The 27,285-nt window shown below is 46.7% G+C and overlaps 1 protein-coding gene across 7 annotated transcripts in view; it reads left to right on the top strand.

Moving 5' to 3' along the window:
- LOC149281165 (nitric oxide synthase 1-like) overlaps positions 1 to 27,285 on the top strand; it is a 127,945-nt gene that overhangs the window by 37,067 nt on the left and 63,593 nt on the right. Inside the window, exon 1 of one of the 7 annotated variants that reach the window (XM_089499723.1) lies at positions 5,304 to 5,418. The exons of 3 other annotated variants lie outside the window; for them this stretch is intronic. The gene's annotated coding sequence lies outside the window, so the exon portion shown is untranslated. Of the gene's footprint in view, positions 1 to 5,303; positions 5,419 to 9,226; positions 9,319 to 13,469; positions 13,533 to 17,979; positions 18,009 to 27,285 lie in introns of those variants that run through there. 3 more of the 7 variants (XM_089499724.1, XM_089499727.1, XM_089499725.1) reach the window with 3 other exon arrangements.

The following is a 27,285-nucleotide window of genomic DNA, read 5'->3' as shown; positions in this document are numbered from 1 at the left end:
TGTGTATGTGTGTGCCATGAGTTGCCATGGAAATGAAGAAAAATTAAAAGGACTCAGAGATGATGTCAAACATGAGTTTTCACTGTACTTAAGAAGGTGAGGTAGAGGGGGAGAGGGTAAAGATAAAAAAATTGCAGCCCCCTGCCCTTTGGGCCATACCTTAGATTCCTATAGGAACTCCATCCCCTTTGTTAAAGGAGAAACTGTTGTCTTCTTCTCATGAAACTCTTTTCTCACATGGCAAAGGACTTTGGAGGGGATGGTGGTTAGGAATGGTTCAGTATGGTGGGATATAGTCATGCAAAGGCTGTGGTTGGTAGACTGCTTGCAGACCTAACAGCCAGGGAAGTCCTGGCCATTTATTCTGGGCTGAGCACACTTGGTTTATTGACTCTTTATGGGACTTCTATATGACCTTATTGTCAGACTACTGGCCTCCTTTTTGTCTGGCACTACTTACATACTTCTTTTCAAACTGCAGAAAAGCCAGTTTTTGTAGAACAAGTAGAATAATTGTGCCGTTTTCTTGTCAACCGCCGTTTTGATGTGTGCAACGCATGTCCTAGGCGAGTGAAGCCATTGCCATGCAGCCATATTTTGGCCCACTTTGGCAGTTAGGGTTTTGAGTGATGCCACTTTAGCGGTAGTACGTTGAATTCTTTTGTTTTCATTGTTTTCCTCTGCCCTTAAACATTTGTAGGCATCGAAGGATTGGTACAGTCCTACATTTGTACAACCGTGGTGCAGTGTGCATTAGCACACATTTTAGTAGTGTCAAAATCCCAGTTGTGATGATCCTTTGTTAGCCAGACATGGGTTGAGGTGTACTTTGAGACTGACAATATGGTTTCCCTTGTGTTTGAAATGTGTTTTTATAAATGGTGTGCCTGATCTCTTCCCCACCCAGATTAAGAGTAAGGGCAAAGGAGAGCACCTACACTGCCTCAAACCCATTGGAGGTGTGGTGAGAGGTAAATGTAACTAATAAACAAGGTGTGAGAATACTGCCATATACTTTGGGGGGGGGGTACTTAGTTCAGTTGTCTCCTGTGTTTGGAAGAACTAGGCTGCAGTTGAAGGATATAGCTGTGCTCCAGACATACTACCCTTAGTTTGGGTGCTCAGGTGGGCCCCAGTACTTCTAGGGCTCTCATCTTTATGACCCAGGACTGACTTTGAGGAGCTCAGCAGGAAGTTTTGCATCTGAGTATCCCCATCCCCAATTCCTTGACAGTGATTCTCAAACTCTGGCCCTCCAGGTTTGGGGACTTCAGCTCCCAGAATCCCAGACCAAGATGACTCAATGGTTCCCAAACTTTGCTCCTCCAGGTGTTTAGGAGTTCAACTCTCAGAAGCCAGCTGGGCCAGCAGTTGGGGATTCTGGGAGCTGATGTTCCAAGCATCTGGAGGAGCAAAGTTTGGGAACCACTACTACAGGCTTCACCTTCTCTCCACTGAAAGCCTTTTTTGGGAGGTTGATTCTAACTGAAAATGCTGCTGTCTCAGCCACAGCCTTTTTGCATTTTACTCTGAAGTTAAGCCTGTTTGGGAGTCTTAGGCTGCATCCACACTAGAGAAATAACCCAGTTTGGCACCACTTTAACTCTTGTCTGGCTCAAGGCTATGGAATTAGCCTTGAGAGTTGGGAGTTGGAGTTTGGTGTGGTCCCAGAGAGGAACAGAGCAGAGTGCCAAACTGGGTTATTTCTCCAATGTGGATGCAGCCTCAATGGTATGTGCATTAATCCAGCCTCAGAAAGCACCTGAACTGCATTGCTAGTACTTTTTCTTCACGAAAGCCTGGTTTCTGTGGGAGGGAGCCCCACTGAACTCAGTGGGGTTTGCTGGCTGAGTAAACAGGCGTAGGCTGCAACAGCCAGGCAGCACAGGCTCAGAGGATGACTCCAGCACTGACTCCCAAGGCCAGGGCATTCTGGTACAGAAGGTTTGGGGGGGGGGGGGGGAATGCAGAGAGAACCTGGTTTCAGGGGGGATAAGTCAGTTTGAGCCTGCTTTAATTCCCTTGGAACAAGGCTAGGGCATTCTGGGAAGAGGAGTTTGGAGGGGGGAGGTACTAAAACAAATGGCAGTGCTTGCCCATAGGGAAACCATACTTGCCCATAGAGAATCATTGGAGAATACTTGCCCATAGGGAATCATTGGGGAATACTTGCCCATAGGGAATCATTGCAGGATGCTTGCCCATAGGGAAACATTGGAGAAGAGTTGCCCATAGCGAAACATTGGGGAATATTTGCCCATAGGGAAGCATTGGGGAATGCTTGTCCATAGGGAATCATTGGGGAAGAGTTGCCCATAGGGAATCATTGGAGAAGAGTTGCCAATAGGGAATCCTTGGGGAAGAGTTGCCCATAGGGAATCATTGGGGAATAGTTGCCCATAGGGAATCCTTGGGGAATAGTTGCCCATAGGGAATCCTTGGGGAATAGTTGCCCATAGGGAATCCTTGGGGAATAGTTGCCCATAGGGAATCCTTGGGGAATAGTTGCCCATAGGGAATCCTTGGGGAATAGTTGCCCATAGGGAATCCTTGGGGAATAGTTGCCCCTGGGAATCATTGGGGAATAGTTGCCCATAGGGAATCCTTGGGGAATAGTTGCCCATAGGGAATCCTTGGGGAATAGTTGCCCATAGGGAATCCTTGGAGAATAGTTGCCCCTGGGAATCATTGGGGAATAGTTGCCCATAGGGAATCCTTGGGGAATAGTTGCCCATAGGGAATCCTTGGGGAATAGTTGCCCATAGGGAATCCTTGGGGAATAGTTGCCCATAGGGAATCTTTGGGGAATAGTTGCCCATAGAGAATCCTTGGGGAATAGTTGCCCATAGGGAATCATTGGGGAATAGTTGCCCATAGGGAATCATTGGGGAATAGTTGCCCATAGGGAAGCACTGGGGAAGAGTTGCCCATAGGGAATCATTGGGGAATAGTTGCCCATAGGGAATCCTTGGGGAATAGTTGCCCATAGGGAATCCTTGGGGAATAGTTGCCCATAGGGAATCCTTGGGGAATAGTTGCCCATAGGGAATCCTTGGGGAATAGTTGCCCATAGGGAATCATTGGGGAATAGTTGCCCATAGGGAATCCTTGGGGAATAGTTGTCCATAGGGAATCCTTGGGGAATAGTTGCCCATAGGGAATCCTTGGGGAATAGTTGCCCATAGGGAATCCTTGGGGAATAGTTGCCCATAGGGAATCATTGGGGAAGACCTGCCCATAGGGAATCCTGGGGGAATAGTTGCCCATAGGGAATCCTTGGGGAAGAGTTGCCCATAGGGAAGCATTGGGGAAGAGTTGCCCATAGGGAAGCATTGGGGAAGAGTTGCCCATAGGGAAGCATTGGGGAAGAGTTGCCCGTAGGGAAGCACTGGGGAAGAGTTGCCCATAGGGAAGCATTGGGGAAGAGTTGCCCATAGGGAAGCATTGGGGAAGAGTTGCCCATAGGGAATCCTTGGGGAATAGTTGCCCATAGGGAATCCTTGGGGAATAGTTGCCCATAGGGAATCCTTGGGGAATAGTTGCCCATAGGGAATCATTGGGGAAGACCTGCCCATAGGGAATCCTGGGGGAATAGTTGCCCATAGAGAAGCATTGGGGAATAGTTGCCCATAGAGAAGCATTGGGGAATAGTTGCCCATAGGGAAGCATTGGGGAATAGTTGCCCATAGGGAAGCATTGGGGAAGACTTGCCCATAGGGAAGCATTGGGGAAGACTTGCCCATAGGGAAGCATTGGGGAAGACTTGCCCATAGGGAAGCATTGGGGAAGACTTGCCCATAGGGAAGCATTGGGGAAGACTTGCCCATAGGGAAGCATTGGGGAAGACTTGCCCATAGGGAAGCATTGGGGAAGACTTGCCCATAGGGAAGCATTGGGGAAGACTTGCCCATAGGGAAACGTTGGGGAAGACTTGCCCATAGGGAAACGTTGGGGAAGACTTGCCCATAGGGAAGCATTGGGGAAGACTTGCCCATAGGGAAGCATTGGGGAAGACTTGCCCATAGGGAAACGTTGGGGAAGAGTTGCCCATAGGGAAGCATTGGGGAAGACTTGCCCATAGGGAAGCATTGGGGAAGAGTTGCCCATAGGGAAGCATTGGGGAAGAGTTGCCCATAGGGAAGCATTGGGGAAGACTTGCCCATAGGGAAGCATTGGGGAAGACTTGCCCATAGGGAAGCATTGGGGAAGACTTGCCCATAGGGAAGCATTGGGGAAGACTTGCCCATAGGGAAACGTTGGGGAAGACTTGCCCATAGGGAAGCATTGGGGAAGACTTGCCCATAGGGAAGCATTGGGGAAGACTTGCCCATAGGGAAGCATTGGGGAAGACTTGCCCATAGGGAAGCATTGGGGAAGACTTGCCCATAGGGAAACGTTGGGGAAGACTTGCCCATAGGGAAGCATTGGGGAAGACTTGCCCATAGGGAAGCATTGGGGAAGACTTGCCCATAGGGAAGCATTGGGGAAGACTTGCCCATAGGGAAGCATTGGGGAAGACTTGCCCATAGGGAAGCATTGGGGAAGAGTTGCCCATAGGGAAGCATTGGGGAAGACTTGCCCATAGGGAAGCATTGGGGAAGACTTGCCCATAGGGAAGCATTGGGGAAGACTTGCCCATAGGGAAGCATTGGGGAAGACTTGCCCATAGGGAAACGTTGGGGAAGACTTGCCCATAGGGAAGCATTGGGGAAGAGTTGCCCATAGGGAAGCATTGGGGAAGAGTTGCCCATAGGGAATCCTTGGGGAAGAGTTGCCCATAGGGAATCCTTGGGGAAGAGTTGCCCATAGGGAATCCTTGGGGAAGAGTTGCCCATAGGGAATCCTTGGGGAAGAGTTGCCCATAGGGAGTCATTGGGGAAGAGTTGCTGTGGGCCAGTATTTCCCAATGATTCTCTATGGGCAAATACGGTCCTTTTTTCCACTGCGTCCCTTTCGAGGGCGGGGGGAGATAATCCAGTTTGAACCCCGTGGGACCCAGGGCGATTGAAGCGGGTTGAAAGCGGGCTGTGTGTGCAGTGTAGATGGCCAGGTCTTGCAGTGGCTGGCTGAATGAATGAAGCGCTCCATTGGGGGGGAGGAGGAGGAGCCCCCCGAAGGCGCGGGAGTGCTGCTGCTGCTGCCTCTGCCTGTGTTGCTGCTGCTGCCGCCGGGGCTCCTGTTCGCGGGGCGTGGAGCGGAGGCGCTTATATAAAAAGCCTGGCCGAGGCGGCGCCCTCTTCGCTGCCGGCGCCCCTGGGGCTGAGACTCCGGTCCGGGGCCCGAGAGCAGCAGCAGCAGCAGCAGCGTCCCCCTGATCCTTCGCTGGCGCTTCTGCAGCCTTTAGCCCAGGCAGATCCCCCGGAGCCCAGGAGGGCAAGAGCCCGGGAAGCCAGGAGGAGCCCAGCCCAGCGGCCCCAGGTGAGTCCCACTGGCAGGTGACCCTCCTCCATCCCTGGAGCTCTTGTCCTCCTCGGAGCTGAAGTTGGCGGCTAGGCTGGAGACCTCGCTCGGGGTCGCTCCCGGCACTCAGCCCAGCTTTGGGGTCTTGAGCGGCGATCGGGTCTCTCCTTAGGCGGCCCTTAGCCCATGCTCAGAGGAACGCCGCTCTTCTGCTGTTGTCAGGCTGAGCCCGGCGTGGGGGGGGGGGTCTTTGGGGGTTCCTTGGCATTTGGGGGGAAGCTCCCTCCTTCTCCTTCGGCCCCACGAAATCTTCCCTCCCAGTTTCAGGTTTCCTCTGAAGACACTCAGCTCATGCTCAGAGGCACTCTGTTCTTCTGCTCTTGTAAGGCCTTGGGATGGTGCCTTTCGGGGTGTCCTGGGGGGGGGGGGCGGGCTTCGAAGGTCCTTGCTTGCCCTGAAGGCCGCTGAAATATTTCCTCCCAGCAGCTTTCTTCTGAAGGCACTCATCCCATGCTCAGAGGAACTCTTGTCTTGTCTGACCCTGTTGTAAGCGGGATGGTGCCTTTGGGGGCTTGGTTTTTTTGGGGGGTTGCTATTTTCCTTGCTTCCCCATTAAGCTCCCCGAAACCTTTCTTCCCCGCTTCAGGTTTCTTTAGGCGGCACTTAGCCCATGCTCAGAGGCACTCCTGCCTGACCCTGTCGTAAGCGCGATGGTTTGGGGGTTTCTTTTGGGGGGAAGGAGTTGCTAAGATCCTTGTTTCCCTTAAGGTCCTGAAAGATTTCCTCCCAGCTTTGGGTTTCTTTAGGCGGCACTCTGTCCATGCTCAGAGGCACTCTGGTCTGTCCCCATCGTAAGCGGGAGGTGTCGCCTTGGTCCTTGCTTGCTCCCTTCCTTCCCTTGCCTACGGGGGTCAGGAGGCGAGGAAGCCCAAGGCGGGAGCGGCTCCGAAGGGAAGTGGCCTCAAGTCCGGGCATTGTTGGCCGCAGGGAGGGATCCCTCTTCGGGACACGGCTGGCTGGAAAGGACGGGCTCGGAGCAGAGGGAGGTCTGGGCTGCGTCCACACTGGAGACCTAACCCGGTTTGGCCCCGCTTTAACTCTTGTCTGGCGCAAGGCTATGGAATTCTGGGAATTGGAGTTTGTTGTGGGCCCGGAGCGGAGCCTCTGCTCCGGGCCCCACAACATACTCCAACTCCCAGAATTCCATAGCTTTGCGCCAGAGAGCTTCTGCTAGGGATCCCACCACAAACTCCAACTCCCAGAATTCCATAGCCGTGGGTCAGATAGAGCTTCTGCTCGGGATCTGACAACATATTCCAACTCCCAGAATTCCATAGCTTCGAGCCAGAGAGAGCTTCTGCTCGGGATCCCACCACAAACCCCAACTCCCAGAATCCCATAGGGTTAGCTTTTGGAAAGGAAAGGAGCCCAGGCTGGAGTTGGAATAGCCGTAGTAGTAGTTGTTGTCGTCGTTGTTGTTGTGGTGTGCCTTCCAGTGGTTTCCCACTCCTGGGGATCCCATCAGAGATGCCTTCCGAGGAGGTTTGCCCTTTCCTTCTTCCCTTGAGGCTGAGAGAGTGGGACTTGCCCAGAGGGTGCCCCTAGTGGCTTGCCATAGCCGAGCCAGGATTCGAACCCAGCTCTCGAGTGCGAGTGGAGCTTCGACTCCTGGCCAAGTACAAGTCGAGCGCTCTCCTTCCGAATCGCTCCCTTCTTGCCCCTTAAGGCTCTAGGGCTGAGAAATGGAGTGGATCGGGGGCCCCTTGTATCTGGGCCCCTTCCTGCCCCCCAGAAACTTGCCTTGGCATCCTCCCCTCTTTCATTTTGGGGAGAAAAAGTAAGAAAAAGCAACAAACAAGCTCTTCCAAAAGTCAGCCTTCCCCTCCGTACATGAGCCTTTTCCCCCTTCATTTCAAGGGAGCAAAACAAAAGGCAAGCCTGGCCCCCCAAAAAGGAAGAAAGATTGTTTGTTTGTTTGTTTGTTTGTTTGTTTGTTTCCATATTTAAAAAGCCTCCCTTTTTTAAAAAAAGGGCTCCGCCATGAAACCAGTCTGCCTTCTCCTTGCGCAGAGGGGAACTACTGGATTGGAACCCAGAGCCCCCCAAGCAAACTTTTTAGTCTCCTTTGACTTGGCTCAATGCAAAGGAATTGTAGCAAGGGTCCTTTAGGGAGCCTTCTCTGGCAGAGGCACAAGAGCCCCCAGCTGCCAGGATTCCCTAGCCCAGAAGTGGGTTCTTTCTGCTGCTCTGGGTTTGGGACTTGGGCTTCAGGGACTGGGACAGGGCACCTGAAGTCTCCCAAGAGGGCTTGTCCCTCCTCTCTCCAGCTTCCCAAGTGCCAGCTTGGAAAGAGGCACTAGGCGATGGGGAGCCCCCTCTCTGCCTCAGGTTGGCATGGAGCCCCAGTGGGGTGGCAAGGCAGGGCTGGGCTGCCTTGGCTGGCACCGCAGGGTACTTCAGGTAGAGAAGCCAGGCGGAGGAAGGTGGGCAGAGAGGTGACTGGGGCAGGCTGCCCGCTCCTGGCTGGGCATCTGGGCAGCGGGGGTGGGGGCTCTGGCGGGGAAAGCCCAGATGCCCCACCAGGAGTGGGCGGCAACCGGCTCCAGGCAGCTCAGGACCTCGGACAGCGCTCCCCCCTCGGCTCTCTATCTATCTATCTATCTAGGCTGGCACCAGCCTAGTGGCGGGCACCTGCCCAGTGCCTTCCGTTCCAAGGCAGCGCCACCATGGGGCTTTTCCAGCAAAAGAGGGGCTCTGCTCCAGCTGCCCACCCACCAGCTGGGTAAGAAGAGGGGTTGGGTTGTTTTAGGTATAGATAGAGAGAGAGACTAGCTGCCCACCCCAGCTGGGTAAAAGAAGGGGAAAGTTGGCTTGCTTGGGTTGTTTTAGAGAGAGAGAGAGAGAGAGAGAGAGAGAGAGAGAGAGATTGGCTGCCCACCAGAGTTGAGTAAGAGAAAGTCTGCTTGGTTGTGTTGTTTTAGATATCCATATATAAAGAGAGAGGGAGAGAGAGACATTGGCTGCCCACCTCAGCTGATAAGAGAAGGAGAAAGGCTGCTTCCTTGGGTTATTTTATAGATGTAGGTACGTCTATATAGATGATAGAGATACACACACACACACACACACACACACGTATACACACACACACACACACACATTGGCTGCCCACCACAGCTGAGTAAGGGAAGGGGAAAGTCTGCTTGGTTGGCTTATGATAGAGATATTGTTGTTGTTGTTGTTGTTGACATTTATTTATAGAGCGCTGTAAAGTTTGCACAGCGCTTTACATGACAGAAATCAAAATAAAGTAAAATAGTAATAAAACCAGCCATATGGCGTACAATCTATATATAGGTATAGATAGAAATGATACAGATACACACACACACACAGCTGTCCACCTCAGCTGGGTAAGAGAAGTGGAAACCCCGCTTCCTTGGGTTATTTTACAGATATAGATATCTGCATATATATATATATATATAACATATATACATACAGACACACACTGACTGCCCAGTGTGTACTGGGTAAGACAACTGGAAGCTCTGTTTGGTTGGGTAAATATACAGAGAGAGAAAGAGAGAGAGAGAGACAGGCAGGCAGGCAGACCTGTCTCCGCTCCAATCTGTGAAACCAGACTTTTCAGTCAGCCCTCCCAGAGTTTTTAAGGCTCCTTCATAGGGGTCTTTACTGGAAATTCCCATCCGGACAGCCAGGGTCTTGAGGAGTTGTTCCTTTCTTCTGCAGACTCCCTACACGGTGAAGTTGCTATTTTCTAAACCTTTTTAGCAAAGCAGGAGGATTGTTTCTTGGACCAGCTGCATGTCTATATATGTACCTTCACTCTCCGTAGGGTGAAGTTGCTCAACCTTTTAGCAATGCAGGGGATTTTGTTTCTTGGACCAACTTCAGGTAAGCATGCACTTGCTTTCCCTCCACCGCCCTCTTTGAACAAGGGCAGCCTTGTGCCTGTTCGGTCAGAAGGCATTTTCACTGGGACTAGGTCAGGCTGTGGTGGGTTTGACGGTAACTTGATGCTCTGAGACCACACAGACTGGCAAAACTGCCCCCCAGAATGGACTTTTGACCATGTCTTCCTTTGAAAGAACGGGTGCTTTTGATGTTAAACTGCAGGGAGGACCTGTTTAAAAGAAAGCATCTAGGAAAGGGAATCCACCTCTCACCCTTTTGTATGCCAGAAGATTGGTGGTCCAGGGAGTCTGGAGCTGGCAAGGGCTCCAAAAAGAGCTTTGGATGACAGCATGCAGACCCAGAGCTGCACTTTCTTCATCCCTGGGCTAGCGCTAGATGTTCTTCTTGTTAGACTAGGTTCACTGAAATCACTAGTTCCTAAAATTAGCCATGGCAAACTTGAATTCTATTCAAAGATATAGCTGTGTTAGTCTGTAGAATCAGTGTGTCAAGAGATCTTGTGGCACCTTTGAGACTCACTGAAAGAAAGAAATTGGCAGCAGGAGTTTTCCTTAGACTGAAGTCTAGGAAAGCTCCTGCTGCCAATTTCTTTCTTTCAGTGAGTCTCAAAGGTGCCACAAGATCTCTCGACATATTGAACTCTATTTCAGTGGCTCTAAACTAGATGCAATGAAATCCCAGTCCTTTCGTTGTGTTTAGTGGGACTTTCTTCCATCTGAGCATGTTTGAGACTTGGAGCCTGACAGATAATACCATGCATGTTTAGTGTTCTGTTGTGTTCGGTTGAATCCAGTTGTGCTTAACACCCGGCTAAGCAAGTAGCCTTGACAGCGTCTTCTGTGTGGATGAAGCAGTGAAGTTTAGAAGGGTAAGATTAAACATGAGACATTTCAGTTGTTGGGGACTTCACCAAAGCCCATTTCTCAGGGTGCAGTGACTACGGCTGGCTGTGGCTCTTGAGTCCCAATCCCATCAAATGGGAGGACATTTGATTCCTTGGCAGGTTGTACTAGGGCAGGCTAGTTACTTCAGAAACAACAGCCCTGATCTACCTATTACCTTTTCCACTTTTAAGCATCTCTTTACTTCCCCTGCCCACATATTTCCTGCCAAAGGAGGATTGTAAGCATTGGTCCTAGATCTCCAGTGCTCCAGTGGAGCACTCAGGAAAGCAGCGGAGATGTGGACGGAAGAGGGTCGGACTCCCTCTTAGCCACAACTGAAATGTGTGTCCCTAGAGCATCAAGCAAATCTGCATAGAAGATTGGAAACTGGAACTTAAGTCCCCAAATAATGTGTAACTACCATAGGAGAAATGTGGGAATGAAATGTTTAGGTGATCTGCTATAAACGCTTTGTGGAAGGAAGTCTTCAGATACAAGTCTCAGTCAAGAAAGACACTTGCATAGAAGGAAGCCCAGTAATGACAATGGAATGTTGTTGAAAATGTTATGTTTGATCAGTTGATCGTAATAATAAATTGATGTTTTGGGGGGATGTTGTTGTTGTTGTGTGTTTTCAAATTGGTTTGGACTTATTGTGGCTGTAAGGTGAACCTTTCATGGGGTTTTCCTGGCAAGGTTTGTTCAGTGGGAATTTGCCTTTGCCTTCCTCTGAGGCTGAGAAAGTGGGACTTGCCGAAAGACACCCAAAGGGTTTTCCATGGCTGACCGGGGATTCAAAACCTGGTCTCCAGAGTCCTAGTCCAATGCTCAAACTCTACACCACCCTGACTCTCAGAGTCAGAGATATACTTCCAGGGAAAGAGGGTCAGAACTGCAGTCTTAATATTGTAAGGGAAAATGTGTCCTGGCATGTTAAGACCTACACTCTTGTGGTTAGATACCTATTTTGGTGTATGTGCAGTTAGGCTGGGGAAAGGGGACTTTCCTGTCCCTTCCTTCCCATGGCATCTGCTCCAGCCCTGTGTAAATCCAACGAACTAGTAAAAAAACTTTAATGAATGGGGAGGATTGTCATCATGGAGAGTAGTTGGTTTTCACGTCAGGGGAGTAGCGAATCCTCTCTAGGATTTATTCCCATCTTTAAAGGAGCCCTGCAGGGTTCCAAATCCTATCATCCACGTAGGTTCAGCCCCTTAGATAGTCCCTTTCAGGTTTGCCATAAAACTCTGGCTAACTTTTCTGCACCCCCGGTGTGGAAGCCTCTGGCTTGCCCCAGGGTGGTGTGAGGGGTGAGAGGGATCCCTGAAAATTGGCAGGGAGAAGGCATCGCCGCTAAATGGAGCCCTTCCATCAGTTGGAAGCAGATGGGACTCCTTGATCTAACTCTCTCTGTGTGTGAATTCAACTAATAGCCATGTTAGTCTGTAGAATCAGTATGTAGGGAGATCTTGTAGCACCTTTGAGACTCACTAAAAGAAAGAAATTGGCAGCAGGAGGTTTCCTAGACTTCGGTCTATCAGATACTTTTGGGGTGTGTGGGTGTGTGGGTGTGTGTGTGTGCCCTAAGGACTGGAGCATGGCTTTGGTGCGACTTCTGGACTCTTAGGACGCATGCATCATTGAAACACCATATTTCCACTGTGACTCGAAGCAGCTTTATTTTGGCTGTCTGTAACAGGCCTAAGTTTTTATTTGAATAAGAATGGATGCCTCCCACCACCACCATGGGAAATGGGTGATGTCCATATCTGTGGTTTCTCTAGTTCAGGGTTAGGTTTGCCCACAGGAATCTTTGCACAAAGAGAGCTTGGACAAAGTATCCAAAATAAACTGGCTCTAACAGGTTTGCAGTGCCATGAACTTTGGTAGGAAATCATTTCCTGCCTCTGCACATGGAGGCAGCTTGAGAAAGCAGCAGACTTACATAATTCATTTGCACCTGAGTTGACTTTCAGTGCAAGATGAATCAACCTAGCCCTTGACAATGTCAGCGACTCCCACAGATTCGCTGTAAAAAATTAAACAACTCCACTTGGGAACAGTGGAATAGGGGCAGGAAAAGATGTCAGTGCTATAGCCGAAGCATTTTTCAAAACCCCAGTGGCATTTCTGTTCTGTCCCATTCTGTACTGGATCGTAAAATGCTTCCCTCCCTTCGTGCTTCAGAATTCATGCAAACCCCCCCCCCCCCCAATGTACTAATGTACATATTTTGATACACTTTTCCCATTGGCTGAAGTATAGTCATCCGCACTTGTGTGCCTTTTTAGTCGTGTGCATTTTTCAAAGGTCCATATGGTTCTGTGTTCATTTCCCCCCTCCAAAGCTCATTCCAAGTCTCAGAAATGTACAGAAACCAAAGAAAAATGTGCATTGTTCCACTGCCTGCGCAGTGAATGTTTCCATAGAGAAATATGAATCCAACACCTTTGTGTTTGTTCCTTTGTTTAAAGAGGGAAATCCAGAAAGAAGTGGAAGAGTAGTCTTTCCGTCTCCACCACCCAACATTTCTTTAAGGCACAGCTTCAGAGTGGGGAGATTCAGAGTCCAGTTTGACTGAAAACTCCCAAACTGGTATCGCTCTAGAAAATATGGTCTTTTCCATTGCGTTGCATATTGTTTGCATGATACCTTAAAGCTGCAATTCTTTGTATCTTTACCTGTGAATATGCCTCTTTGGTTATAGTGAGAGTCTTTTTCTGAGAAAAAATGTATGGGATTGTACTGTTAATAATGCTCCAGAAACAAAATAATCCAGAATGTGACTTGAAGGCTCCTCTCCACATTTATCTGTGAGAACAAGCAAAATCACACTCCTGGGAAGTTCCAAGTAGCATGATTCTCCTTTCAGACAAGACCCCCCCCCCCCCGCTTCCATGTAATTTAAACAAACAAAAGTGGTGTTATTTGTGCCACCTAATGTTTGCCTCAGGTTGACATTTACATTCCTGGGAGTCATCAACCACAAGGATGGCAAGGCAGGGCTGGGTTGCCTTGACTGGCACCACAAGGCACTTCAAGTAAAGAAGCCAGGTGGAGGAAGGCGGGTGAAACTGGCTGCCCACTCCTGGCAGGGCAACAAGGGACAGCCCACAGCGTTTCCATGAGGTGGGACAATATATGCTTGTACATGCCCATCCTCGATGCTCTGGCTGTTGGGAATCTTGTAGTGCAAGAGCTCCATGTACTTTGGTACCCAGCTGGAGCTTTCCACACCTGTTTGACTGTAAAGTGACTTTTTGAAGGATTCCTTCTCTTGAGCTGTTTGAGTCTACATTAGTTATGTTGGTATGTATATATTTATGTTTATTATTTAGAATGTCTGTATCCCATGCATCTGCGTTTGTAGAACCAAGGCTGGTACACATGGAATTCTCATAAGGTCTCCCATACAGGCACTGAGTAGAGCCGACTCTGCTTTTCTTCAGCAAAGCAGCTCCACCTTGCGCTGTGGGACCCTATCCTTAAACTCCTACCCGGTTGAGATGCGGCAAGTGATCATAAATATGTGCCTTGGAATGGAGGTTTTGTGTGTATCAGAGTGCAGGCTCATATTTGCTAGGACACTTGTTGAGTCTTCTGCCTATGGAGACATCTTGCACAGAAATACATCATGCAAATGTGTTCGCGCGCTGCTCATGCTTTCTGATGTTTGCTCTCGCCTCTTGGGAATTCGTTAGGATTCCAACATGTCTAGAAATCATCATACTGAAAGGGTTATTCTACTCCCTTTCAATATTTGCTTAAGATGAACTACTTTTTTCTGATTCATGTCTATGAGTGTGTGAGAAGGAATATTAGTGAATTCTTAATTAAGCGTGGAGGGTATGAGTTTGTGGAGCTGGGATGAAAACTGACTGTGATTAATACCCTGCCCTTTTAACTAGCTTAATAGTCCGAACTGATGATAGACATTGAATTATTTGCTGCCATTCTTTTAACTTCACCCTCCGGTTGTTACCTCAGTATCATAGGCTATTTCCGAGAGGACTATTTCAGTCGATAGCTACGTTGTTCTGGATATGGCACTGTTTTCTTTAGTGCAGAAGCTTTCTTCTACCCATCATTTTTATGCTCAATCTCTTCTTGTCAAGTTGGGCATTTTTCCTCTTTTCTTTGGTCTGTCTATAATCGCCTTCATTGTATCTGATCTTGTGAGCCTGTGCTTGTGATTTTTGTATACTCTGTCCTTCTCTAAATGGCAAGAAGTCTGGACGTAATGTAACAAGACTTAGTTTCTTTTGAGTGCATTTATTCTGGATACTACAATAGCTACTTGTTATTTAGAGACATACAGAGTGTAGAACAAGCAGACAGCACAATTGCAAATCCTGCATCAGATTCAAAGACAGCGCAAGCTCTTTGCTCCACTTCAGGATGTGCTTTAGTTGTAGTCATCATCGAAAACCTCATGTCTTTTTCTTTTTAACCTGTGTGTCTGTCTTTCCAACTGTCCGGGGAGTATTGCTTTCCAAAGGCTGTGGGAAAGGTTTTCACCCAACAGGGTACATGGTTTGTTCTTTCCTTAGTCCCCTAAACACTGTTTCATTTCCATAGTGTATCAGAATTTCTGCCGCAAGAGCTGTTGATGGTCACTAAAATAGGTGGTTTGGAAAGGGGTCTAGACAGATTTATGGAGGAAAAAGTGATTGAGAGCTAGTAGTCATGCTGGCTATATGCCACCCCCATGTTTGGAGGTTCCCAGTGAGCACTAGTTTATGAGGAGCAACTGGAAGGGTCTAATTATTGCCTGCACTCCTGTGCTTGGGCTTCCCAAACTCATACGGTTGACCACCATGGAGAGCGGGAGGCTCAACTAGATGGACCTTTCTGGGTTTTCAGCATAGTTGGGCAATACATTTAGGAAAAGTGCCCAAGCTTTTGAGTTGGTTAGAGTTCTTAGTTTAGATCAGTGTTTCCCAAAGTGGGTGATACTGCCTCCCTGGAGGTGGTGAAGGAAAAGGGGGCGGCCAGGGGGGCTTCAGTCAAAGTACTGGCATGCAAGAAAGACAGGAGGAACCAGCAGCTTTTAGGACCATGGTGGGGATGACGGTTGCATGAAAGGTCTCTTTTCATGGTTCCTTAAAACCACCATGCATCCTCACGGATGGCTTTGTGTGGTGATGTCCCCTGCCCTTCACCTGCCTGCATGAGCTTACTCTCTTAGCTGTATCTTTTGCTAGTAGTGTTGGAAGCTTATTTTCTGTATGAAGCGCTGCATTAAGTGGAAGGAATTTATTGTTGCTTGGGTAAGGCATTGTTCATCAAAGGCAATGAATCATAACTACTGCTACAGAGTTTATTCTACCTTAAAATCGATGACACATCCTTATGCCATTTTTCTTTAGAGTTCTTCTCCTTAACACTAAGTTTGCATAGGGAGCTTCAGTAGACACTAGTTTGATCCAATAATCCACAGATGATCTCAGCCAGTTCTCTTACACTCAACCATAACCCCTACTCTGGAGGCTAAATGAAACATTTGTAACTCAAGAGACCTGTCATATTGCTGGACTTTTTCCCCTGCTCATTTAAAAGCAAAGAGCTCTCCTTTTCTTAACACTGGAATTTAACTCTTTATCTCCATGCTGTTTTCTAGATCTATATCGTGTTCCCTAGCTTCTTTGAGCCCTGTAGTGAGGCAAATGTAAGTACAGAGGAGCTTCAAGGCACTACATAGATTCCCCCAAAATGTGTTTAAAATGCGGTGCAGAAGGGTGGATCCCTTTCTCCCTAAATGAGTTCACTGACAAATGCCATCATTTGCAGGTTTTCTGCATCCTGCCTTTGTCAGCACTCAGAAGCACAGAAAATGTGCAGATATTTTGGCTGAATTAGTAATATCTCAGCTACCTGCTGTCAGATTGTCCCATTAGGTGACAGTTGTTTCTTTCCCTGACTTTTACCTGGATGGATTATTGTGGAACTTCTCTTTATTCTTTTATAGATCTATAGTGCTAGTCAGGCGAATCAACCCCTGTTGAATTTCCCTGGGTGATGACTGTGGGGAAGGAAAGCCCAGTTAACTTGTGCTCTATGCATCGGCACTCAAATGCCCAAATGCTAGGTACTGCCACTTCCCAAGGAGAAGAGTGGTGACTTGCACTGATTTGGTACAATTCAAAAACATAGTATGCAACAGGGTTTTGTAGCACCTTTGAGACTAGAGGAAAGAAAGAAGTTGGTAGCTTGACCTTTCATAGACCTCTGGTTTGTGACTTGCTTACATCCTGAAGGGTGATATACTAAGGGGAGAAGGAACCGCAGAGGGAAAATGGGTCTCAAATTCTTTTAGGTAACTTTGTCCAGTCTCACCCACACACCACACCTTGTTGCTGACTCACACCCAGTATTACTGGGGTGAGACCGAAACTCAAAACAGCTTTATTTGGCCATTGTGCAAGTATAAGCTCAGCCATGCCTTACATTTTGAAGAGAATGCGGATTCTGAAAGGGCTATTCGTTTCCTGTACAGGGAGACTTCACAGTGCCAAAAGTTAGGCTAACTTTGGGAATGCTGTCAGTTGGATATCATTGATAAAAGGACCAGCCGCTCTAGATTGGTTCCCATGTATGCACTGGTTACTTGGTTGCATTCCATGTGACTGAAGACAGGACTGCACTTTGCAAGTATATAAGGAGTTCCTCAACCAAGGCTAGCTCCATGTTTTGGAGGCTTTGGACAAGGTACTCCTTTTTCCCCCTCTTTAGGGCTCTGTTACCAAATTGTTTACCCTGTTTGTCTGAGTCCAGTCTGTGCAAGTGTCTAGATGGGTGAGTGCTGCTCCATCTGCTCACACATGCCATTGCTTGGATGCTTGGAAAGAGCAGGTGAACAGGCGGTGATGGCAAGGAGGAAGAGGAAGAGTGGGGGGTGCAAATGACCAACAGCCTCCAGAAAGTGGCAGCGAACCCCCAACCTTGGCTATCACTGACACTTTCCTGTTCCCAACCCCATGCATGCCACATTACATCAATCTGGGGCAGGTAAAATGGTAAGGAAGGACTGCTGCAAAGGGACAGGTCACTCTGGTTTTAAAATTACCATTGCGATCAGGCTAAAGGCTGCACTCATTGTCTACTACCTCAAATATTGACTTACTATTTATGTCCTGCATTGCTGGGGGGAAAGCAAGGAACACTTGTAACTACTGGAAGTACTTATGGAGTTGTTGTCTCTGGACTTTCCTAGGAAGGCAGTCCAGTAGAAAGCTAAGTGGACTGAGACCTTGCCAGGTGGAGCTCAGTTCAAATTCTTCCCACACGTACATTCTTCTTCTTTTCTAAGTCTATTCTTTCTTACACAATATGTTGCCTGTCAGGGTGAATGCTGATTATTTATAAGAGTTCAGCAAATCTGGCAAAAAGTCTGGCTGCAAACAACTATATTTAGCTCTGCTGGCATGTTGGCAAGCCCTCCCACTCCCCCGTTAGGTGCATATTGTTTGATACATGTTTTATGCCAAGCAAAGGAGGGCATTCCCCCCCCCCTTGGAGCAAAAAGCCATAGCCACAACATTAGCTGAACCATGTTTCCTGCACCCATGCATTAAATCCAGCCGATGTGGATTACCAGGGCTCTAGCAATGCTGTAAATACACACACAGGGCTCCTAAAAATAGGTCTGCCCACAAGCTGGTGTCTTTATTGAATCGAAGTGATTTCTCCCACCTGTTTGTCTGAGCTGGCTCCTCTAGTGCACCCGACTAGTCTTGATGTAGCCCAGTCTAACTTTGGCACATGGAAGATGTGGCAGCATTGGAGGTGAGGCAAAGGGGGTGCTTTCTGCTGTTGCTGCTCTTACTGCTGGTGGATTGTTCTTAAGGCAGCAGTTGTGTGTAAATATTGCCTCTTCTTTTATAGCAGAGATGGGGAAATCTGTGGTTTTCTTGATGCTGTATTCCAGCTGCCGTCATCCTCATAACTGGCAGTGGTGGCTAGGGCTGATGGGAACCGCAGTCAGACAACATTTGGAGGACCACAGGTTTTTCACCTGTACTTTAGGAGCTGTTAGGGCTCTGTTGTCCTTAAATGCAATACTATTCTTGGGGCAGAGTGGAGGGATGGCATAGTATGATGTAAAGGAGTATTGTACATTTTCACTGTTTTTGTGTTCATTAGCAATTTCCTTTTCTGTCACCTCAGCAAATCTGTGGAAAGTGATCATCACTGTAAAAATGGCTGCCAAACCGGCTGCTAATGAACAAACACAGACTGTTTGGTTGTGATGAATGGCAGATCATCACATAACACCAATAGGCCATATTCAACCATTAGTAAGTTGAAACCTATTACTGTAACTCAACAATATTTTTAAAAATAGAGTTTGCAGGCGTAGCAACCATTCTAACCAGAAAACTTGCAACCAGCCAGGCTGACAGAGACCTAGCGTAACAGGGAATGCTAATGCACAGCACATCCAAAACCCTAGATTGGACCCAGTTTTAGTTATGTTTAGACCGTTGAAATCAGTTGGACTTAAGTAGTCTTCAGTTAGTCATGACTGACTTAAATCCCACTAGCTTTAGTGGGCTACAGTAAATGTAACCCTCTGTGCATGATCCAGTGAAGCAGCAATACAGAGGAGCCTTCCCTAACCTGCTTGGGACTACAGTTTCCATAATTCCCAATCATTGACCATAGAGCTGGCCCAAGGCATTTTGCTGCCTGAGGCAAGGACAAGATGGTGCCCTTTCTTTGCTCCATTCAGACAGCTGAATCTTACTTCAACCCTAGTGGCAGGTTAGTGTCTTCCACCAACCTGAACCAAAAGGCTCATTTTCGGAGGCCAGGCCAGGCCTATGTAGCTCTGTCCTATAAGTGTGCAAAACTGCTGGCAGCTCTTCCCTAGGAGCCATTGCCTCACTCTGCCCAACGGTTGGGCTGGTATTGACTGGCCATGGTTGGGGTTGATGGGAGGTTATGAATGCAAGTGGCAGAGTAATTCCATCTTTTAGGATTGTGGCGGTACATGGATCTACATACCTGGTCATCTGTGTCTACGTTCTGATGTTATTTCACGAAGATTTCAAATAGCTGTGAGTCATTCTTTATGAACAATCAAGTTTCTTATCATTTTACATCTTAATTAGGCTCCTTTTTGTCTTGTGCTCTTTATATTAGGAGCATTTAGCTTGTGATTTTCCTGACTGTTGAATGAATGTGGGTTTCTCTTTTACCCAGTCCCCTGCAAAATGGGAAGTTTCTGCCATCACCATTACTGCTCCCAACTTGACTCAGGTTTGCTAAACGCTAACTCTTATTAAATGAGACCATGTTTCTTGTTTTCTGCCATGGCTGGGTGTCAAATCTATATCTCTCAAGTGACATTTTTCTTATTTATTCCTCCGTCCTCCACTTCTGTTGTGCTTTTTAATGAGGGTGTTTTTTATTTTATTTTATTTTTAGTGGGGATAGGCAATGCTTCTGTTGCACTACTTTCATCCTATTTGTCAATTTGGGGCCTCCGGTCGAGCTCCATTTGGCTCTGCAAATTGATCTCGATAAAATTTATATGGCTGAGCCCAGCTCTAACAAGAACATTAATTTGGCTCGGGGAGGGTTGAAATTGACTATTTAATGAAAACAGGTTTTGGTATTAGACTTCAGGTGTCCCGAACATTCTCTCTATGAATAAATGGAATGGAAGTGGCAGTTGCCTTCTTAAAATAAGTTGAAGTCCTTGGACTCTTGAAAGCCATTTTCCTCCTTTACAACAGAGAAATGGATTAGCCTAGTTCTTTGCAAACTTCACTTTCAGCAAGCTGCATAGACAGCCATTGATGCAAGATGTTTGCAACCTGAGTTTTAAAAATGGCTTTCTATCTGGGCCTAAAAAATATCACTATTTCATATATGAAATGTTATCTAAATGAACTAGTTTGGCTTTTGCTCAGCCACATGGCGGGCAAATGGATTAATGAATCTCCTGGTGTGATTCTCTTTTGCAAGGATGGAATCAACAAGCTAGTTCAATGTGGGTCATTTGGATTCAGGTTGTTTTGGTTGTTTTAAATGAACTGGACAAACCCATTTGAATTCAGGTGCTTATGGTTTAACTGGTTTGTGATTTGCTCTTTGGGGAAGGCCAAATATACCAGTTTCATGCATATTTCTTGCACATTATATTGAAGATATTGTCAGTGAAACATTGTTGTGTTGTTGTTATTATTATTATTATTATTATCCTTTATTTATAAAGTGCTGTAAATTTACACAGCACTGTACATACAATCTTTTAGTCAGACGGTTCCCTGCCCTCAGGCTTACAATCTAAAAAGACACGACACAAAAGGAGAAGGGAGTGGTGGTGGGGAATAGGATCAGGTCCAGCAGATCTTCTCCACCTCCGAGGCCTGGACCAAGGCAGATGGACTGGAGGAAGGGCTTGGCTTCTTAATGGATGGTTAAAAGGAGGCTTCCTGGGTCAGAGAGGGGCTCACCTCTGGGAATGCTTCTCTAAACAATATAGTCTTTAATTCAGTTTTGAAACTGGGTAGAGAAGTGATGAGGTGTGCATGTGGGGGAAGAAGGTTCCAGGAGTAAGGGGCAGCAAGCGAGAAGGGAAGAATTCGGGAGGGGGCAGTGGTAGTCCTACACTGTGACAGGAGACCTTGACTACAAGAGCGGAGGGTGCGAGTAGGAATGTAAGGAGAAAGAAGGTCAGATAAGTAAGGAGGGGCCAATCCATGGAGGGCTTTGAAAGTCAATAATAAAAGCTTGTACCGGATGTGGAAGGGGAAGGGGAGCCAATGAAGGGAGGATAAAAGAGGAGAAACATGGTCAAAGCAGCGAGCGGATGTGACAATACGGGCAGCTGAATACTGGACAGAGATTAAAGGATGGAGGTGTGAAAGAGGAAGCCCTGTTAGAAGGAGGTTACAATAATCTAGTCGTGAAACCACTAGGGCATGGACCAGAGTCTTGGCAGTAGAGGCTGAGAGGAATGGACGGATCTTGGCAATGTTGTGGAGAAAGAATCTACAGGCCTTGGCGGTGGCCTGGATCTGGGGAATAAATGACAGAGAAGAGTCAAAAATGAAGCCAAGACTGCAGGCTTGATGAACCGGTTGAATAGAAGTGTCATCAACAGAAACAGAAAAGGAATAGTGAAGGGTGGGTTTAGGTGGAAAGACAAGAAGCTCAGTCTTAGACATGTTGAGCTTCAAGCACCGAAACCGCATCCACTGAGAGATGGCAGTCAGACAAGAAGAAACTTGCTGTTCAAACCCCATCGAAAGGTCAGGGCTGGAGAGATACAGCTGAGTGTCGTCGGCGTACAGATGATAGGAGAAACCAAAAGAACTGATGAGTTTACCTAGGGTCAGTGTGTATAGAGAGAACAGAAGGGGACCCAAGACAGAGCCCTGGGGAACTCCAACAGGTAGGGGAACAGAGGACGAAGTCTGACCACCCGTGACCTCTGCAAAAGATCTATCTGACAAGTAAGATTTAAACCAGTCGAGAGCAGAGTCGGAGAACCCAAGGTCAGAAAGTAAATCAACCAGGAGACAGTGATCAACAGTTTCAAAGGCCACAGACAAATCAAGAAGAATGAGAATAGAGTAGAGGCCGTTTGCCTTGGCCCGCAAGAGATCGTTTGAGATCTTGGTGAGGGCTGTCTCTGTAGAGTGCCGTGGGCAGAAGCCAGACTGGAAAGGGTCCAGGATGGAGTTGGTTTCAAGAAACTTAATACAGCGAGAATAAACGACCCGTTCTAGGACCTTAGAAAGAAAAGGAAGAAGAGAAATTGGACGATAGCTAGACAAAGAAGAGGGGTCAAGAGAGGGTTTCTTCAGAATTGGGGAAATGAGAGCATGTTTGAAGTCAGAAGGGAAGGAACCCATAGAGAGAGAGAGATTAAAGATATAGAGGAGCGAGGGCAGAAGAGAAGGGGCTATAGAGATTAGGAGACGAGAGGGAATAGGATCAAGAGAACAGGTAGTAGGTTTGGAAGAATTTAGCAGCGTAGAGAGTTCATCCAGAGAAACAGGGGGAAGCCCAGAGAGTTTATTAGTAGACGGTACCAGGAGGTTAGTGGTAGGGGGCAAGTCGGGAGGAACTATTTCAGATCGAATAGTGTTAAACCAATATATGGAATTGCCTCTCAGGTCTCTGGTGCACATTTGCCACCTTAATGTATAGGCAGTCTATTTCACTTATTTGTTTTATTTCCACACTAGCACAGTTGACAAAACAGATGTTAAAATAATAGAATGTAAGAATGTAGTAAAAAAAGAAAAGCCATTGTCTTCTGAGAAGGTGTTAACTGAGAAACGTAGCTATTTCCAGACAGACAACTTGTAGTACACAAGGCACGGTACAGCTATTCTCTCTTTTTCTCTTTAAATTTTCCTTTGTAATAAGAAAGAAAAAGATGGGGAAAGTGATAGAAAAAAACACACGAGTGTAACAAAATTGGAGGTGCCAATCTCTGGACCCTCCTCATCAAACTTGGTAAAAGCGGCAGAGTAATGGCACAGTAATGCTGCATCAGGAAGCACCCTTTGTATCTGTTTCTGTGTACATTTCTGCAATGCATTACCTGTGTCTTCTTAAATCAGTTTTATCTCTTATTCATCTATAAATCAAAGGTGAGGAGCAGAGGGAGAAAGGTACATTGGCTAGAATGCATGTTCTGCTCAAAAAGGGGTTCTTGTGCACTTTCAGTACCACATATTTTCACATTTGAAGATATTTTCAGGTCACTGATGAAAACAAGATAGCACTTTTACATTAGTTTTAAGCACCGTCGCTCAAGAAGCCAAGCAGGGGCATAGTTGTATCAGGAAGGGGGAATGCCTTTTTAATTGCTCCCCTGCTGCTTTGCTGTTCTGTATCCAGCTGTTCTGTAAATAGTCGTGTTTGTAAGGTAATGGAAGCTGGGCTTAACCTCAGCCCAAGAACGGAGCCCTAGAATTCATAGTGAACGTGTGTGCTCCGCTCGGTGCAAAGTTGTAATGGAAGGTCAGTCTGAGTTTATGAAAAACGGTGCCTTTCCTTTTTCCCAAGTCATCGCAGCTAGCTATGCTCTCCCTGCCAGATGCACACATCTGGGATTAAGAATATAGGTTTCCAGGTCAGAAGGCTGCTACTTCTAGACTTGCTCATGCGTATCTCCCAATGCTACGCTTCTTAGGAAGCAGTAGGCCAGGCGTGGGCAGAAGTAATTAGGGGTGTGCAAATCGGCAAACCCCCAGCGGGTTCAGGCTCTCCGATTCCTTCCTCCATCATTGCCATGTATCTTTCTGAGCTTTACTCCTGCTCTGCATGGAAATGTATATTTTGTGTGCCGTTTCCAGAACATATACTTAGTGTGTGTGTCATTTTCTGTCCTTCGCATTTGCTCCCATTGACTTGATGTGTGTTTGTGGGCATTTTCAAATTACAAATGGTTCCCTGCAGGTTTTTCAACTGTACAGATTTTTTTCCCAAGGATATTGTTGGAGTTACTCAAGCTGCATTGTGTTTGGGACTGGGTTCTTCTTTGAAAAGCTGCAAATTGGATGAGTTTTAAAATTAACCAAAACGCATTTTTCACCCATCCCTGTGTAGAACAAAGGTTGAGATCCGTTGGTGATCTGAAGCAGATTAGTAAAGATTTTGATTCCCAGTTGTTTTAGCAACAGAAGTAGCACATAATGCTGATGAAATGGAGACAGTCCAGGGGGAGTTGTCAGGAGTACCTGTGTGCACTGAAGGACTGCAAGCTCTGTTCATTTCTTGTGCAAAACAACAGATGTCAGGCTTCAGAATTCTGTCATTCAAGGTGCATTTCTTGCACATGAAAGCTCTGGTTTCTAGATATCAGGATCCTAGTAAAGTAGGACCCATGAATCTGAAGTTTGTCCACATTTGTGGCTAGGGACAGAGCTTGTGAAAACAACTGTTAGGGACTACATCTTCCAAAATCCCCCATTCATCATCTGGATTAGGAATGTGCCAAAAGAAACCAGTGATGGGATTATGTGACCCAGTTCAGGGACTCTGAAGTCTTGCTGGTAATAGGTATAACCAATTCTTCACTTCTCCCCACTTTTCCTTGTCAAGACCCAAACAGGTAATACAGGAATGGGAATGTGTATCCTTTCCCTTGTTCCTTAGTGTGCTTTATTACCTTTCTCAGCTAATCTCAGAAGAGTTAACTTTTTTATATTCCATTTAACTGATGGCCCCTCCTTCCTCTAAGGATAGGGTTGCCATAAGTCAGGACCTCCAAACCGGGATAAATGTAGGACAAATGTAGGACAACTTTTTCCTCCAAATGTAGGACACAGTTTTAATAAATGGAGGACACACGAAAAAATTGATGCTTTTTTAAAAATGTTAATATAAATGCATGTTTCTTAGGCATGATCAAAATGGAGGACATTTTGAAATTTGACAGAAGAGGACATGTCCTGGAAAAGGAGGAGGATGTCTGCTCACCTTGTCTCTGGTTCAAAATACACTGCAGAAATAAAACATAGCTGGACTGAAATGCCCAGAGTTCCTCACCAAAGCTGCATCCACACTGAGGAAAGAATCCAGTTCGAGAGTGACTTAACTGTCCTGGGTTAGTGCTGGAGAATGCTGGGAATTGTAGTACACTGTGGCCCCAGAGCTATCTCTGACAGGGAGTCACATAACCCTCCAAACGTAGTTGAACTGCAGTGCCCAGAATGCCTCACCAGGTGCATCCACACTGAGGAAATGGTCCAGTTTGAGACGGCTCAGTGCTGGGGAATCCTGGGAATTGTAGTCTATTGTGGCTTCAGAGCCATCTCTGACAGAGAAGTCTCAATGACTCACAAACACTAGCATTCCCAGGATTCCCTACCATTGAGTTAAAGCAGTCTCAAAGTGGGTTATTACTCCTGCAGTGTGTGAGAGAGATAAAAAGGCTAGGGACTGGATTCATTCATTAACTCACAAAAGGAGGGTATCTATGTCCAAAACACACTGCTTTGACTGCCAGGGCTCAGTGCTATGGAATCCTGGGAATTGTAGTTTATTATGGCACCAGAGCTCTCTGACAGAGAAGGCCCAATGCCTCACAGACACCAGAATTCCAGAGCATTGAGCCCTGGCAGTCAAAGTTAGAAAAAATACACAGGGGCAAAATAAATATTGAAAATGGCCACGCACCTCCTCTTCCTCCTCCTCCTCCTCATCATCATCATATTCACCTCGGTGCCAAAGGAAATGGCCCTCTCCCCTCTGCTGCCTTGCTGGGACCAGTCCACGTGGTGGGGACCAAACAGAGGAGGAGCTCCTCTTCCTGAGTCTGGCAACCTGTTGCCAACAAGCCTCGAAGATAATTCCCCAAACGTTTGGACAAAACTCACCAAAAAAAAACCCCATATCTCACCAAATATTCAGTCTAAATCCCTGAAAAGTCCCTGTAATGTTAATATGGCAATAAAACGTAGCCCTAATTGAATAAAAATAATTGGAACTTATTTCAGCTCTCAAAATTACCATTAAAACCAACCAGCAAAATCACACCAAAGGCTCTGAAAAGTACCCATTTTGGTGTGGAAGTCACCAGATTGGCAACACGGCGGCCGGGAGTCAAGGAGGAAACCATGCAGGGATGCCCCCTAGTGGTGAAAAACCAGGAATGTCCCGCCAGCAGGAGGGTTATGGCAACCCTATCTAAGGAACTCCTTTCCCATCTTATCCTCACAACAACCTTATGAGGTACATTAGGCTGCAGAAGCAAAGTACTGCATTTAATCTGAGGTCATCCAGAAAAAAAATTGAGGCCCTATTTCTTCTTTCTTGCAGTGGAAGTTGCACCAAAAATTCAAACTGCAATTCACATTTTGTGGTGCACTTGAGATCTCTGAGATATAACATAGGTTCATTATTGTATCTTTCAGCTGAAAGTATGAACCTGGAAACTTTCAAAATTATTAAGAAATCTTGATTTCTTTTTCATTATGCCTGATACTCTGTATGTCTCAAAAGCTTGCATTTTTTCCCTTCACACCCAACAATAGAGATACTTTTGCTGCTAACAGGTTATATTTCACCCTCTTGTGCATAGCTCAAGATGTCTGAAATTGTTCCTGTGGCCCCCTATTCCCCTCCAGAGCAAAAGGTGCAGTTGACATCTCAATCACAAACTTGCATATCTTTTTTAAAATGTTGTTTTCAAGATTTCGCAGAGAACAACCAGACTCTGCTTCAGTTATCATATTCCATGGCAAGCTTCTGGCATTTCAGGTTTATTTCAGTGTTCCAAAATAAGTATGTTGTGTGTTTCCAAAGCAAAAGGTGTCATTTGGGGAACCAGCTGATAAATTTGGATTTGGGTTTCCCACTTGGTTTGTTTGCTGGCGAATCTGATGCTGACATTTTGTGGAATGGAGACAGGGGAGATTGAACAAAAACCATCTTCTGTGTCACTGACCCATAAAGAAGGAAGTCAGCCTTGTAGAACTGTCAAGAATATTAACTGTCCCACACACAGACTTTACACTTGTCCTTTAAAAAAACCATACACTGATGGATAAGCAAACTACCAAGAAAAACAGTCCTCTGGAGCTGAATGGTGTTTTTTCCACAGTCTGTGTTTTGTGTGTGTTTAAAGGACCAACATCACTGGCACAGCACTGATAGTACTATGAGACTTCATCTCTCTCAGGTTTTAAAGTGAAGCTGGCAGGAGGACAGACGGCTGTCAGTGAGTCATTTCCATGCTCCATTTTCAGATCTCAATGCACAGCTAACTCTGCATATGTTTGCATACCAGTGCCCTTCCTCAGATCCATTCAGCTTGTGGTTTCTTTTCCTTTTTTTTAAAGCCTGCATTAAACCGGTATAAATCCATCAGCCTCAGGGGCTCTTTGTCTAACAGTATAAATCCTGTGAAAACTGATTAAGCGAGACAATAGTGAGCGTTTTAAATCTGGCTCGTAAAAATGAATGCCATTAAACTAGACAAGACGGATGGGAAAGGAGAGACAATTGACTTTGGGGAAAGGCTGATACTGAAGGAGGCAGTATCAGCCTTCCCCCAAAGGAGGAGGCTGAAGGCACTTTGGGAGGACACCTT

This window comes from Sceloporus occidentalis, unplaced genomic scaffold (assembly GCF_023333645.1).
Source record: "Sceloporus occidentalis isolate IW3139 unplaced genomic scaffold, rSceOcc1.0.p SCAF_138, whole genome shotgun sequence".
Taxonomy (NCBI): Eukaryota; Metazoa; Chordata; class Lepidosauria; order Squamata; family Phrynosomatidae; genus Sceloporus; species Sceloporus occidentalis.
This window is presented reverse-complemented; position numbering and strand designations above follow the sequence as displayed.